Genomic DNA, 15,620 nt, shown 5'->3' on the forward strand with positions numbered 1-15,620 from the left:
AATGATCAGTCTACAGCTATTTCCCTTTGCACCTTTGCCTGATTGCAGTCTGTCCCAGGAGAGGTTAAAAACAATCCAGTGCCGTCCAGGTGAGAAAAATTAACTTTTTAACCTTCTATTTTCTCCAGAGATCTGGGTTAGGCTGAGGTTTAACCACTGGTGCAGAGGGTTGCAGGCGCACTGTGTGGAGGGCTGTGTTTACATCATTTTGTTCTGTTTGGAAGGGTTTGCAACAAGGTCACTTTATTTTCCCCATACAGGCCATTTCCTATCGCTCAGAGTGATGCAGTGACTGGCTAAAAAGAAAAAGGAATAATAACTGCTATGACAGAGCTTATATTTTTGTGATGCTCTGTCAGTTGTCCCTTACCAACTGGCCCCATTTCTTCCAAGATGAGCTGATTATCTCCCTGACCTCCCAGCATAAATGTCAGTGGAGAATCCAGCAATCCCAGTTTGCTTCCGTTTTATGTTCCCCAGGATGATGTGGTTCAGCTCGGCAGGAGGATGGCAGGGAGCTGGCTGTGGCATTCCGGGGGGCTCTCCTGCTCAGAGGCTCACTGGGTGCTCGGGGAAGCACAAGGAGAACAGGCTTTAGAAGAAGACTTATGCACCTGGCCTGGGCCATCAGTGCAGGTGAGGCAGCTGTTTAAGGCCAAAATTGTGATCTGAAAAGCCTGGCTCAATATCCAGCTCATCACGCTTGAACTTGCTTCATCATTGTTTCCCACCGACGTCCACACTGCATTCAGAGACAAGGCCAATGGTGCCCGCCTCACCACGGGGCTGGGTTTGGTGGGCTGTCTTGGAGCGGCTATAGCTTATTTCTTGCAAGATGCAGTTATAGCTGCATTTAAAAAAAAGAAAAAAAAAGAAACCAAACCGAGATGCTGTGAAAGCAGCCCCTGCTTTTGTGTCCCAGCCTGGTGGCTGGGCGCTCAGCTGAGAGGTGAGGAGCAAGGCCTGGCGCTGCAACCCTGCTGCATGCCCTCGGCGGTGACCCAGCATGGGGTTGGGGGTGCCCGCCCTGGGTGGGACCCCTGGGGCCAGCCCCTAGCCCCAGGGACTGCAGGGCTGGGGTCACCCCTGACCCTGAGTGCATCGGGCTGGGGACTGTACTGGGGGCAGGGGTCACCCCGTGGGGCTGGGACTGCACTGGGGATGGGAGTCACCCCCTAATGCTGGTGACTGCACTGGGGCAGGCGTCACCCCGTGGGGCTGGGGACTGCACTGGGGATGGGAGTCACCCCCTAATGCTGGTGACTGCACTGGGGGCAGGGGTCACCCCGTGGGGCTGGGGACTGCACTGGGGATGTGAGTCACCCCACAGGGCTGCCCCATGGGCCTCCCAGTAGGTCTCGGGGCCCTGCCCAGCCCAGCCCAGCCCATGGTGCCCTCAGCCCTGCTGCCCACCAATCCCCACACAGAGAGAGCTGCTCTCCACCAATCCTCTGCTTCCACCTAGTCCCGCCCTCTGGCCAATCCAGCCCCTCCCAAGGTATTTAAGCGTCTGCCAGGCCAGCCCTGTCAGTGCTGCTGTCTGCTGTGGTGGGCCTGTGGTGCCTGGCTCGGTCTGGGTGTGTGTTAGTGTGGGGCCCTGCTCCTGTGTGCTACCTGGCCTGGTGACGCACCAAAGGCTGTGGAGCTTGTGTTGGTAGAAAAGCCTGTCCCGACACAGAAGGGGCTGTCGCTGTGTGCAACAGCCCGTGCCCTGGGCAGGCTGCTGCTGGGCCTGGGCTGGGTTAGGTCGTAGCTGGGGGAAGGCCTGTGGTCACCACCTGAGGTGGCTGTCGCGCCCTCTGCAATGCCAGTAAGCACCTTTGCCTCACAAGGCATGCCGGGTGCAGAGCTGTGCTCAATGCTGTCTTTCTGGTGGTACTGAGGAGCACCGAGGAGCACCGAACTTGCTGAACCTGTAAGTGATTAGTCCTTTAGCAAGACACCGTTACAGAGGGCACCTGCTGCGGGTGGCTCTGTGGCAGTGAGCAGGGGCTGGTGGTTGGGCAGCCCCACAGCAGGGGGCTGTGTGGAGCATCACTCAGCCTCTCCCTCGCGTTACCAGCTGGGTCGGGTTGCCCCAGCATGGCCAGCTGGGTCTTGGGCTGGTGGTGCAGCATTGGCCTGGGATGCAGAAGCTTTAGTTGTCCTCCCTCTGTAACACCATTAGGAACAGGTGCCATCTCCTACCTGCTGTTGACTCTCAGATCTTCCCTTTCCATACTCAGCGTCAAGTATCTTCTAGGTCTTGTTCACATGGAGGTTTTGGTGAGTGAATATCAGTAAGGTTGGCTGATACCACCTTTGCACACACAATAGGAAGGGATTACACACGTCACACAAAGTTTGCCACCTAATAGTACAGGTGAAACAGTATCATTCTTGCTCTTTCTGTCAAGGTTAGGGAAATTGAAATAATGGTAGATCTCATGATTGCAAGAGGAGAAGGAAGTGAAGTGGCTCTGGGTTGTCAATCCAAAAGTCTGCATCAAATAGCAAAGGCTGATACTGTATGTCCTTGGTAACACAGTCCTGTTATCTCTAATAAGGTGTTTGCTACAACAGAGCTAGTTACTTCCTTAGCTGAGGGAGGGGAAGGCAGGGAACTGCAGGTGAGCCGTGGAGATGAAAATCACCGGCATCAGCTCCACTCAAGTGCTCAGGAATGAGCTTGGAGACAAGTGGCAGAAATGTTGATGTGCAGACATCTGCGTGATTCCAGGCTGTTTAGGAGGAGTACAGGCTGTCCAGTGAAAAATCATGGTGGGTAAATCCCCAACTCTCCAAAGCAAGGTAGAGTCCATAATTACTGGATATGTACAGCCTTGAGTAAATACTAGTAAGAATACAGAGGGAAACATGAAGAAAATCTGTTTTGACGCAAAATTAGCAACTTCTTGTATTTTCATCATGCGAAATAAGTCTAGAATTCTGACAAGATGTATGATGCTTTCTATAAAATCCCATTTTAATCAGTGATGACAGTTTGACATTTTTCCAGCTGCTTAGAAGCACTAGACAGTCAAGTATCTCAGTAGGGCATGGGTTGGCATGCTGGGATGTATCTAAGCTTTAACTTTCCTCCCACTCACTGACTTACGATGGTATTCGAAGAACAGGGGGGAAAAAAGCTTTCTGCAGGTTTCACACTAGCTTATGCCATCTGTGTTTTTAGCCTTGTCTTGTGAAAGTAAAATCTTCACTTTGAAAGTGTATCCAGATGCTGCCAGCTAATATTATCGTTTTCAGTAGCAAGTGAGGATTTTATTTATAAAATGTCCTGGCCTTTGCTGAACAATTCATGGTTCTGCACACTTGAGGGACATATAAATAGCAATTAAAACACAGTTTAGAGTAATGCTTAGGCTCTTAAAGAAAGTGACATCAATTTAAAGGAAGGGATAATGTGCTGGGCTGGACATCAATCAAAAGGAGGAAAAAAAATGTTGTCTAAAGCAGCATTTAAATGATGGGATAAAGCATCTGGGAGAACAGGCTCCACAACATGAGGGCTGGCAGATAAAAGACGCCTGGGTGAGGATACTGTGCTTGATGAGACCACCCATCTCAGATGTGCCTGCTCCAAAGCCTGCTAAAGGAAACTTGACTTCGAAAGAGTACTGTGTCATAAATGTGGCCTTATAGCCTGTTTCCTTTGGAGAGATGTCTCAGTAGGTGAGGGAACAGACGTAGTCTAGGGTAAAAGGGAGATAATTTGTTACTTATTTAGCATCTCCTACTGCATCCTAAGTCAGATCTCTTATCCTGATCTATCTTAAGCTACCTTAGATATATCCACAGCTTTGGTCACTATTGCCACTATTTGGCCACCACCTCTTCTTCCTTACTGTATTTATCTTCTCAATGTTCTTCTGAAGTAGGAAAACACTGAAATTCCCTTTTTATAAATGGAAATCTGACGTAAAATGTGCCCACAGTCCCACCGTTCAAAGCCTTGTAGCGTACAGCATTTCCATATACCTCCCAAAGTCTCCGAGTCCCAGGTCTTCACCTTTGCTGTGAACTTTTATGTCATGTGCCCGGTTATTTCTGTTGCACTCTGCCCAGTCCCTCTGCCTTACTCTTCCTGTCATCTCTTGTTGCTTGTTTTTGTTTTCTCCCTTCTGTTTCTCAGTGGAGGGAATACCAATCCACTCTCCAGTGCAAAGGTTTTTTATTTAGATTGCAATTTCTGTGGAGCAAGACACACAGTCTTAGCTCACAGCCCACTATGTACACACAGAGCATCTTGTTAGCTGTATAAACAATGAGAATAAATTAAATTCAAATTATCAGTATTGTAGTAGCACAAGGGTAGACACATAAAATCAATGCTATGGACCAAACCTGCATGCATAGTTACTGCAATTATGCATAAAAATAATAATTTTGCAGATTGGTAGGGACATTTAACTTGACATGCACTTGCACAACTACTTAGCGTTCACACAGTTTTAAGCACAAATGCCCTGTATAATCTGTATGGCACTGGGGATGCTGAAACTGGACTCTCAGTCAGAAGCTGTTGGTTTATTTTTAGTTATGGAATTGTGTTGCTGGATTGTTTGGGGAATTCATAAGTGTTGTCTGAAGAGTTTTAAAACCTCAGTTCTCCACATCTAGGCCTCGTATCTTCCAGCTTCAGATAGGCAATTGGATATATTAATGCTAGCACTATACTTTTATGAAGAGCAGGCATTAAATTGAGGAAACAGCTATAAATAAGTGCAGAATTTGCACCTGCAGATAAAAAGGCTGTTTGAGAAATTAGGACTATGTTTGTTGTCTTTGTTTATTTCTGTACTGAGTGTAATTTTTAAACTAGTTTCATGTAGCAGAATGCATGAAAAAAATGACATTTACATCAAGGAGTTAGAGATCTAATCAGAATGTTGATGACTTATTTACAAATGTTTTCTCAGCCATGTTGCTTTTCTTTAATTTCTACAGGATATCCTTTTCCTTCAAAGTCTCCAGAAATTACAAGACAGGCTGCTTTTTTTGGGGGCTATTTGTTAGGAGGCTGACAAGATGAATTAGTCAAATAATTGCTGCTAAACTGATACAGTCCCTGCTATTTAAGGTGTTTAGTGTGGATAAATTGTTCTCTGTTAAGGCACAGTCATTCTCTTTCAAAAATGTATAATTTTTGATACGTTTCCATCTCTGTTCAGACTGCTTATCTTACCTTTGCTAATATCTTGTGAAGTTTTGTGCAGTGCAAGACGTTATTTGGTTTTATGCTGAAAAATCCATCTTTTTTCCCCCTTCAGATTACAGATCTTCATGGCACAGGGAAAAAAAAGTTAAAATCCTTTATTTGAAAATATTGATTCTAGTGATAACTATCAAAGATGTAGTTCCTTTGACTTTAGATGAACTATTACCCATGTCCCCAGCTTGTAAATCCAGTCACTAATGAAAATCTGCATGAGTGAACTCGGACAGAAACTTTGGTGCCTGTCTGCGTGGGTTTTTCCAGTGAGGCTGCAGCAGTGCTCGTACTCGGAGAATCCCCAGGGCTCTGAAGATGATTAATGATAACAAAGCTTTCCCTATTGTGTTAGCGGATAGGAAGGAAGGAAGAGTACTCTAAAAAGAGAGTGCATAGAATTTCTGAGTATTGAAGTTCAGGAGTAGAGTTTAACCCTTTAAAACGGCTACAAAATTTCTTCCAGTTATGTGAGGAAGATGAAATCTACTTTCTTCGTCTTCATAAAATCTGCCTACTGGCTGCATTAGCAGAGTTCTGCACTAAGTACGTGCAGAGGGAAACCAATGCACTGAGATGTAGCAATGCTTTCAGATGAGTTGGGCTGCTTGCAATATAACAAACAGTTAGGCACACCCACAATCCACTTAGGTTTAGCTTTTTGAAATGTGTTAGAGATTTCTGCTAATGGGTTTTCCCTGTGGGCAGCATTACCAACCTGATTATACAGGTTTTAAGAAACTCTCTTAGGAAGATTCTTTTTCATCATAAGTTTTGACATTGACCTACTAAACTGGGTAATTTAGCATTTTATTTTCTAAGAATGAAAAAGAAAATTGAATATTTCATGACAAGAGAGGGATTATAGTAACGCTGTTCTTTATAGGAAACCTATCATGTCCGGGGGCCAGATCATGCTTCTGAGATCTGTGCATCTACATGAAGATCTCGACGCCTGCTTTCAGAACAGCAGTGGGAGTACTTTGGTTGTGATACCCACCCCAATTACTTGCTGTGGAAACTTCTACCATATGTGCTTGTGAATATAGCTTGGTGATGGAGCTGAGAGGTGAATAACATGCACCTTCCTACCAGAAAAGTTTCAATGAAAAGGTGATACCTTTGCAAACCACATTAATTTTTGTAGGGACCTTCTATCTCAATGCAAGCAGGGAGATCGTAACAAAGATGGCTCTGGTTGGTTTGGCAATCTGGGGCCTCTGAACGGAGAGCTTTGGCCTCCCAAAATCTTAACGCTCCTCCAGGATTAGGAGCAGCTTTTGAACAGAGGTGGAGAGCAAACCTTTGCCTTCTCCTCCTGTGACACATTGCAAGAGAATCTTCATGAAGAAATTTTGGTGGAGATTGCATCACAAAAAGCCCACTCCTAAAGCTAACTGGGAGATGTGGCAATTTAGCCCTAGTGATTTAATTGCTATGTTCCTTTAATAGCAATTGTTCTTTTCCATTAAGGGGTACCAAATGCAACCTGATTACTAGTTGGCTGAAAACCAGGAATGTTTTGTTTCACTAAGACACGTTACCTGATACACTGGAGCTGAGATTCCATTAAAAAATGCATGGGGAATTTTTAAACTGGTTTTACAGCAGATAAATTTTATCAAAATATTTCCTTTTTAAAAAATTTCAAATGCTGTAGTACTTGGCCAGCTTTCCTGCTAATATGCTGTGGTTTAAAATAGTTCATTTGCCCACTCCAACTCCCCAGTCTTACACATCTGGGCATGATTCTTGTTGTCGATCTGTGCAAAACAGTATTTTACAAAAGTGTCATTTAGTATCTGCTTTGAGCTTTAGAGTGAAATATTCAAACTTGTGCTTGCAAGGAATCCATTTGGTAGTCACTGTTTTACTGCATTTACTAATTTGTTACTAATTTGCTACTATTGTTAGGCATGGAGTTAGAAGAGTATTACTAACCCTCTAGCTGATACCAGAGAAAAGTAATGGCTTGTTGGGAATGTGATATTTGATAGTTTCCTTCCTCTCTGTCCCTTCATCTTTCTATATTCTCCTCCTTTCTCTACTTGACTTTACACTCTGGAGTGTCCAGAGTTGGAGGATGTCCAAGCACAGCAGCACACTGTGAGGCTGTGTGGTGATTTGGTGGTCAGCCGGGGAAGGGGGGGAAGCATCTCCAAAGAATGTCCAGAAAAATAAAATAATAATGTGGTGTTCGCTCTGAGTGTGTACGTTCACATATGACCATACTTATCTGACTGTGTTATTGATGCATGTGTGGAAAAGACAATGTACGTGGCAGAGGTATAACATCTTGCTCTTCAGTGATTTTCTAAAAATAGCCCAGGAAAAAAGTACTTAGCGTTTCTGTGATGCCTGTTACAATGTCTCAGAGCACTTCTCCAACGTGAATTTAGTCTCCAAGTAGGATTCAAGCAGGAGCAGCTGAGCTGAGGTTTTTTGTTCTACTTTTGGGGTTTACATTAGTGCCAGTTTCCAGAGTTGCTGCTGATAACTGACTCCCAGATGTGGCCAGGTCCTTCGGTTTGCAGCATTCTCTGCCTCAAATGTAGGGTTAAGATTTCTTCCTGTGCTCTGACCCTGTTATGGTAGGTAAACAGGCCGGAGCAGCATAAAAGGGCTGGGAGCCCCACTTCTGGCTGGGGGAGAATTCCCTCGGCACGGGCCCGGCAGAAGACAGCAATAAGGCACCGCAGAGAGTCTCCCCCAGATGTCTGGTACCTTTGGTATGCAAATAGAGGGGACCCTGATAGGCGGCCAGCACGGCTCCTTTCAAGTCCTCCTTTAGTTCCCGCTGTGTGTCTTTCCCCTCTTACTGCAGAGAGAAGAACACTCTAGTTTTGTTATGTTTGAATTACACTATCTTTTATATTAGGACAGATCAAAAACTAACACCCAGACCATTTTCAGTTCACATAGCTATATAAGCAGCTGTCTCATAATTAAAGTGTTTAATTAAAATGTACATATGCCTCCAACAAAAGCAAAGTTGTTCTGTAGTGTTGCTGCTAGCATGAAGTTTATACAAGACAACATTCAGAGATTTCTCAGTCACTTACTATATAAAAGCAGTTCCAATCCCACCTTTAAAAAAAAACCACAAAATTCTTCACATAAATAAATATTCCACTTGCATAATTTATAAATTACTTTGGTTAAAAATGTTAAATTGCCAAGAAGTCTGACTGCAACTGGTCTGGTTCTTCTTTTTTATATACATATTAAAAAAAAAGAAAAAGAGAATGTTGAAACAGCTGAGGTTGGTTTGGTTGAGGGTTAATGTTTGGGTAAGAAGCCTCCAAGGAAAACTGAAGTGCTGAATGAACACCACTCTATGGTAATTAGTGAGTGGTATTTTTCCCTTGGAGTCAGTTTCTGAATCAATGTAATAGCTAGTGATGGGAACGGGGAGGGACACCGGATGGAGAAGATGATAACTTTCTCAGTGAGACGTAATGTTGAGATTGTGACCGTTTCATTAAAGATATGTAGGTGCTTCTAGCAGAAGAAGGAATGCAAGTTTTGTTGCGTTGGCCAGAGTTTAAGTGATTAGTTTAAGTTACAGCTACTTATTTTTTTCCTGGTTTTTTTTCATATCCTCAACTCATATATGGCATTGTGGTGCCATATTAAATGGTTGCTGTCTTCCATGCTTGAGATACCTGAATTCAGTGGTTGGTAAAATGTTCCGTGTTTATATAGTTCTGTCTGTAAAGTCTGCAGAGCACTTTAGGATCTCTGAATAAATATTGGTCATTATATTGAACTTTGAAAAGTACTTTTCTGCACATAAATAGACTACTTTTCTTCAAAGATCTGTCAAATGGTATACATCCTAACTATTGGTATAGATCCTAAAAGCACTTGTCAGCATGTATACTAGGAGATCAAAAGGTAAGACTTTGTTTTATTCAGTTCTTTGGCTTCCACTACAAACACATATATGGTATCAGACCTGATATAGCAGTTGTAGAAAACAGTAAAGCAGTGGGAGTTCTACTTCTCTTCTTACAGCAATTACTTGGACATGTTTAAGGTCTGATAAAGTGTGGATCTCGTTGTAGGACCATTTCTTTCACTTATTTAACTCAGCTTGGAAGAGATCAGTATTTTATGCCATATTATATCTGTGATGTAAAAAAAGATGGTGGTCTCAGTCAAGATGCTGTGAACATTGGTATAATCACTGCAGCACATGATTCTTTGGCTTCCAATGAGACTCCTTTCCATCCCTTTGAAAGGAATTACTGTGATTAAAGGCTTCGAATAAAATATAATCGGAGGAGTTTCAGTCTTCAGTGTTGATGTTTTTTCTGCTGTTTGGATAGTTTCACTTTCTTGCTGCTTCAAGAACAACTTGTTCTTTAAATAATATATAAGTGGAATCAGTTCTCAAGACAGAAATGTCATTTGCTTTTTGAAAAAAGAAACGCCATATAGCTGTGGCAGTCACCAAATTTCAAAATGTGTAACTGAACATGATGCATTTTTTTCAAAATGGCTTTTGAAATGGTGTAATTGTGTAATAAGTCAATGCGTTAACTAGTGAAAGAACTGTGAACGTCTTTGTCTGTCCCTTCCCAGAACTGTCAATCAACTAAAGGCTCGACATTTTTTGCACAGAGGAGTTTGGTTTTTGAGAGGAAAAAATGCTTTTTCACTACATAGAAATTTTAACAAAATTTTACTTAAAATGTTGGGTTTTTTGCTGAAAATCCAAAAATCAAATCATAATCTTCTATGAAATGTGAGTGTTTACAAATAATGAATGTGCAGTGGGAAAATGCGCCAAAATACAAGTGTTTTCTTTTGAGCCTTCCTTTCCCAGAACTTATCTCGTGTATAGCAGGCCAGCCTAGTGTGGCAGTTTGAAGGCTGCTTCTGTGACCTTTCAATGATGATAGAGCATGGCCTTATAATGAAGTTAGCCAGCTCCCTCAGCACCTTGGGACACATCTGAGCTGGTCCCATGGACCTGTATGAGTCTTCTTGGGAGACCACTCACTTGATCCTAACTAGAAAGCCCTTGATATTGTGTGGTGTTGTTTTTGAATAGAGCCCTTACTTTAGCAAAACACCAGTAGTTTGGGTTAAATATGGCCATGATTTGAAACCAAAATGAGAGAAGAGAAATTATTATTTTAAATGGAATTAGCTAATTTAAGAATATACAGCATGTGTAGTTTTTTGGGGTGTCAGGCTTTGTTTTTTACAGACAAAGTGTGCCCACTGAGACCTGGTTCTCTGGAACAGAGCACAGAAGACCTGTGGATATCAGTGAGATCAGGTTTTCTCCAGAATGTTCTCTTTATGGCTGTGACAGCTTCTCACCATCTTTAGGGTTATGCCTTCATTGCTGTTCCTTGGGACACTGTATTTACTCTTGTTTTTTTGGAGGTAGGCTGAGGTTATATTATGGTATGCTAGGCATAGGTTTGGCAGGGTGATCAAACTGATGCTTCGCTTTTAGGGCCATTGAGGTGTTTGATGGGAATCAGTGGCTTTTAGGGAATACGTCACATGCTTAAAACTAGGCATATGTGAAGCAGTGGGTTAGCTAAGGCTGTAGATCAAGTTTTGTGTATTGTGGCTGTGGACTGCTCTTTCCATCTATTAAAATGATATCCTGTTTTCCCAAGAATATCATATTTAGGAGAAAGCTAGTCAAGAATTCTTCTAAGTAAAAGACCTTTTTTTCTGTACTTCACATAATAGTGGTTCAGTGAGATAAAAATAGTACAGAAAACAAATTAAACTTACAAATGAGAGGATATTAGAGTGTGGTCATCTTAAAAGTCGGTATTGGCCTTTTTTCTGAGAGATTATTTTATTTTTGTTTTGTTTTTTTTTCTTTTATTGATTTTTTTTTTTCCTCAATGTTGCCAAGGTTTCTCACTGTTTTGTTGTTGCTTTCTCATAAAACTGTCCACAATTCTTAAGGGAAACATTCTCATTAAGGTCGCAGTGGTAAAAGAAATCTTTATGGCAAGGTTAGGAAGTATTTCTAATGATTTGGAGGTATTTTTTGAGGCAATTTATCCTCACAGTGGTCATTTAAAACTAAAATAAAACTTAGAGTAATAAGACCCATTCTTTTCCACCAAACCATGCAGAGTCCTGGACTTCAACAAGGAATGATACATGAAACCACTGAAAATACTGTAGAAGAATAGTAAAACCAACTTTCCGAATGGAGAAGAAAGGAGTTTTAAAGCCTTGTCTAAACAGAAGTTTTACTACTTTTAACTTTGCTGATAATTAATTTGATACAAATGTGCTGATATTTCCTACACACAGGAGTGGGAAAATGTTTACCCGCATGGAGGAGGGACTGCCAAATAGCTTTGGTGTTCCCCCTGCTCCCCCATGCAGACACTTAGGCTACATTTAGACTAGGAAATTAAACAATGCCGGGGAGCGTTCCCGAGCGCTGCTACGTGGAAAGCCACGCTGGGAAGTTCTCAGGAGGGTTCTTGGTGGGCTTTTCACCACCACCAGCCTCCCTGTGCTGAAGCCCTCTGCCTGTGGCTGGGAGCTCGAGTGGGCTGGGGGTTTGCAAGCAGCCAGTTTGCTCTGGCGATGCAGAGACATGAGCTCTTCAGGGCCATCCAGCCTTGGTGCCCTGGAATATTCCCTGGCACGTGTAATTTGTTTTACTGGTAAGGCTACTAGATGTAGCCTTAGCAAGCAATGTGAGTGCATTTGTGTGAAGTGGTTTGCTCTCTTTATGCAAAAGAGTAAGCTACCTCACCTCATATGAACGTGCGGTAATTAGTGTGGAGTTAATAGTATACCTGAATACTGCAGCTTATTATACAATCACCTTACCACGTAGGCCAGCCCTATGTTGTACAAAAGTAGGGCATGTTTACACTGCTGTTACTATATCGACACCACAGCTTGTACTACACTGGGTTACAAATTCCTATGCTATAACAAATATAACTAGATGAGCATGCAAATGTGTGAAGCTGGTCTTAGCTGCAATGAGCTGTGAAGAGGACAGTAGAGTATACCAGTGATGACTACAACATGGACTTACTGTCTAAAAGTCCAGCAGATCCGCAGGGGTCCAGTATTACATTAGGCAGTTCTTTTTTGAGTATTCAAAGCATATCTAAGTACATTATTTAAGGAAAATGTTTTTTTTTTTTCTGGACAAAATAATTTGTATTCACAGAGGAGCTTTGCCATAGGAGACTGAACTTCAGGACACCACAGATCTTTTCACAGTATGTACTGTACATTAAAGTGCCTGTCAGAACTTTTTAGCTGGCTTTCTCCTGGTCCCCACCAACTGAATGACACTAAAATTCCCTTTATGTTACTTCCCTGTGTAATGAGCTGGTGAGGTGTCCAAAGAGATAGAAATGAGATGCCATCACTGTGTAGGCGTCCAGCTCCTTTCAAGCCATCAACAAGCATTTCATATACTGCTCTAAATGTGCTCTACAGACCACAGCTTGGGGCTGTTGCCCAAAGGCTCAGAGCCTACCTGTTTAAGACTTAATAGTGAGATTCTTGAAAGATTTATAGAGTTAGAAAACAGTAAGTGGTGTGTAGATGTGTGTGTGTGTAGACACAAGGATGTAGGTACCGGGTTTCAAAAATCTGTAGGTCAACCTAAAGCCAATCAGTCATTTTATAAGCAGTTATAAAGGAGGAAGGGAACAGCAGAAGTACACGCTCCCCTCCACCTGAGATTCTCAGGTCACTTTATAAACATGACTGATCATACTTCTTCACATACTTGTGAAGTTGGTATGAGAGGTGTGATTCTGTTTAACAGATCAAGTGATTCTCCCAAGTCGTTGGGTGCGATGGTGCTGAAGCTAGAGCTATGGCACAGTAACCGTAAAGCCATTGCGCTTCCTGCCACATACTACACTTAGGAAGAAGCACGCTTCTCCAGCGCAAACCTGCTTGTGGCTGAACAGGCTTTTTAGAAGCCTTCTAAGAAAGAATGAAAAAAAAATCAAAATGTGAAGTTGCTGTAAGGTCACTGTGATGTAGATTTGTCTTGAGCAAGCTGCATAGATACTGACTGCAGGTTTTTTGAAGCTGTGTGTTAAAAAATGACAACAAAATATTGTTCAGAATCTCTGAACACATTTTCAATATTTACAGTATTTACTATTGACATAACATTGAATGTATCTTGGTATGTACTGGGGTTTACAAGTCATCAGTGTCAATTCTCTGTGTTGGAGCAGAATTCATATACATGTAAATGTGGTAACAAAGTATACTCTATACATGTTATTGTATAAATGAGATTTAGTATTTTGCTAATTTAAGTCAAGGTCAACAGTATCAGAGGATAGTAAAAGTGAATTTGACTTGAAGACAGTATGACATCACTGCAAGATTATTAAAAAAAAAGTATTTTCATCCTGAAAACGCTGTTTAACTTTCGGCTCATTCACAGACTTGCACTAAAACAAGCATTTTCCAGAGAATGTAGTGATCTGGGTGGATGACTGTTTGCAACTATCATTTTGAATTTGCTCTTCTAAGAAGCAGGGCTATTCATGTCTTAAGTTCCCATGTTCTCCTTACTTCTGCAGGGCAAGGTGCAAGGTTTAAGCAATATACGTGGATTCATTATCCTAATATGATGGCAGAGCTATAAAAAAAAAAAAGAAATCTGTTTTCTCTTTGAGGATATTACCACATAAGAACCAACATGATTCTGGGCCAAAGAGGGAGAGGAAGAAAGTGAAGATCTACAATACCTTTTACTTTTGAATTTCTGAGATTTTTTGAATTCTATAATCCTGTTTGCAAATGAAACTCAATTTCTTGACTTTAGCAGTCTTACGTCTTACCTCAAATGTAGTCAGAAGTGTTTCTATTTAACTGTCATTGTGGGAATCCATATTTTATCCTTCAGTATTGATGGCATATACTTACTTTTTTAGTAGTTGCTGCAGAGCCTGCTTGGAATCTGCAAAGGGGCTGGCAAGCTTTCAGTTTCTTGTGTTTTGACTGGCAATAAAGACTTTATAATCTGAATTTAGCTGCCAGTTCTGTTGATAACGTGCAAAGTGGACTATCATAGGTTTTACTCCTGCACAGCTCAGTGGTTCTGCAGTACCAGCTCTCCTTGCCTCTGTGCAGGGGTGACTGTGAGAGGCACGCACTAGCAGAGCATTGGTACCAGGGTGATTTTTTTCCCCTGAGAGATAGGCAGAGCTATACAGTTGGAGTTGGTCGAGACCTGAGCTTTCTAATCCAAAGTCTGCTGGCAACAACATTAGAGTTCCCATTTAGTTTGATGGAGTTTAGATCAAATGTTGATGATACAACTCATCATCTTAGTCATTGTGTCAGTCTGGTGATGTTGATGCTTTGTCTTCTTCCCCCTGTCCTTCTAGAATGGGACTGGGTGAGCAGAGTGGTGTGTAGGAACAATGGCACTTATATTTAGTGAGACACATGAAACCACAGCGGGAGTTGAATCCTTGCAAGTTCACCAACTGCAGGTGCAATAGCAGATCAGCATTTTACCAGGTTGGATGGAACCCTGGCTAAAAAGCAGATAATCTCTGTAAGCATGTCAAGAAATTGGGGCTGCTTTCAATGACCTCCTGGTTAGTTTCTGCCATTGTCTGACATGTTGCCTAACAGTCAATATAGTGACTGATGGTTCTGTGAAGCGTCTTGGTAGTACAGCTACCAAGTACAGCTCTGTGGCTGATGTTATTGTGCTGCTGATTGGCTGAATCTACACTTGCTATTTAGGATGGCAAACAAACAATTGTTTGGCTGGTAATTGCCAAGTTCCCCTCCCCCAGAATGGATTCTGACTTCTCTTTGGGTCTGGAGACCTCTAATACAGATGCTTTTCTCTCGACAGTTACAATATTGCTTGGAATATGGATTTAGAGCTACATCTGGAGGGAGAGGCTTTTTTGGTAAGGATTTATTCAGTCTGTCAATGCACATGCTGGGAAGCTGCCTCTAGAGCAGTTACTTGTCAAAAAGCATGCCCAAAAGTGACTCTTGGTGTGCGTTTTGGTTAAAATACTGAATGTCGGTCTGAGCAGGATATGCCTTTGCTTTTACCTCAGAAGAGCCAGGGAACAGCTTTTCAGGCGGTCCGTGCTGTGTGCTAGCCAAATGTGCCACAGCTGGGCCTGAGAACTATTGTTTGGTGACAAGCTGGAGGCTGGCTTAAAAAAAAAGGGTGATCTTCCACTAAACTTCTTTAAGGAGAGTGGCTTGATTATGCACCATGGGAAGCAGAATAAAACCAGCTCTTCAGTATCAACAGAGCACTCAGTTGCGGATGGGATAAGTTAAAGCCTTGTCTGAGACTATTAAATAAGAGACTAATTACAGTTGTGCTTTTGGTAGCTCACTGATTTCATTCTTTGGCTGTAATCTGTGAGGAGCATCACAGCCA

General features: G+C 42.3%; 1 long non-coding RNA gene across 1 annotated transcript in view; it reads left to right on the plus strand.

Annotated features, from left to right (window-relative positions):
* Positions 1–1,607: 1,607 nt before the first annotated feature.
* The window catches only part of LOC127021124 (uncharacterized), a 48,672-nt gene continuing 34,659 nt past the window's right edge, over positions 1,608–15,620 (plus strand). The window contains exon 1 of the long non-coding RNA XR_007767164.1: positions 1,608–1,915. This is a non-coding gene — a long non-coding RNA (uncharacterized LOC127021124). The remainder of the gene's footprint in view (positions 1,916–15,620) is intronic.

Source organism: Gymnogyps californianus, chromosome 12 (assembly GCF_018139145.2).
Source record: "Gymnogyps californianus isolate 813 chromosome 12, ASM1813914v2, whole genome shotgun sequence".
Taxonomy (NCBI): Eukaryota; Metazoa; Chordata; class Aves; order Accipitriformes; family Cathartidae; genus Gymnogyps; species Gymnogyps californianus.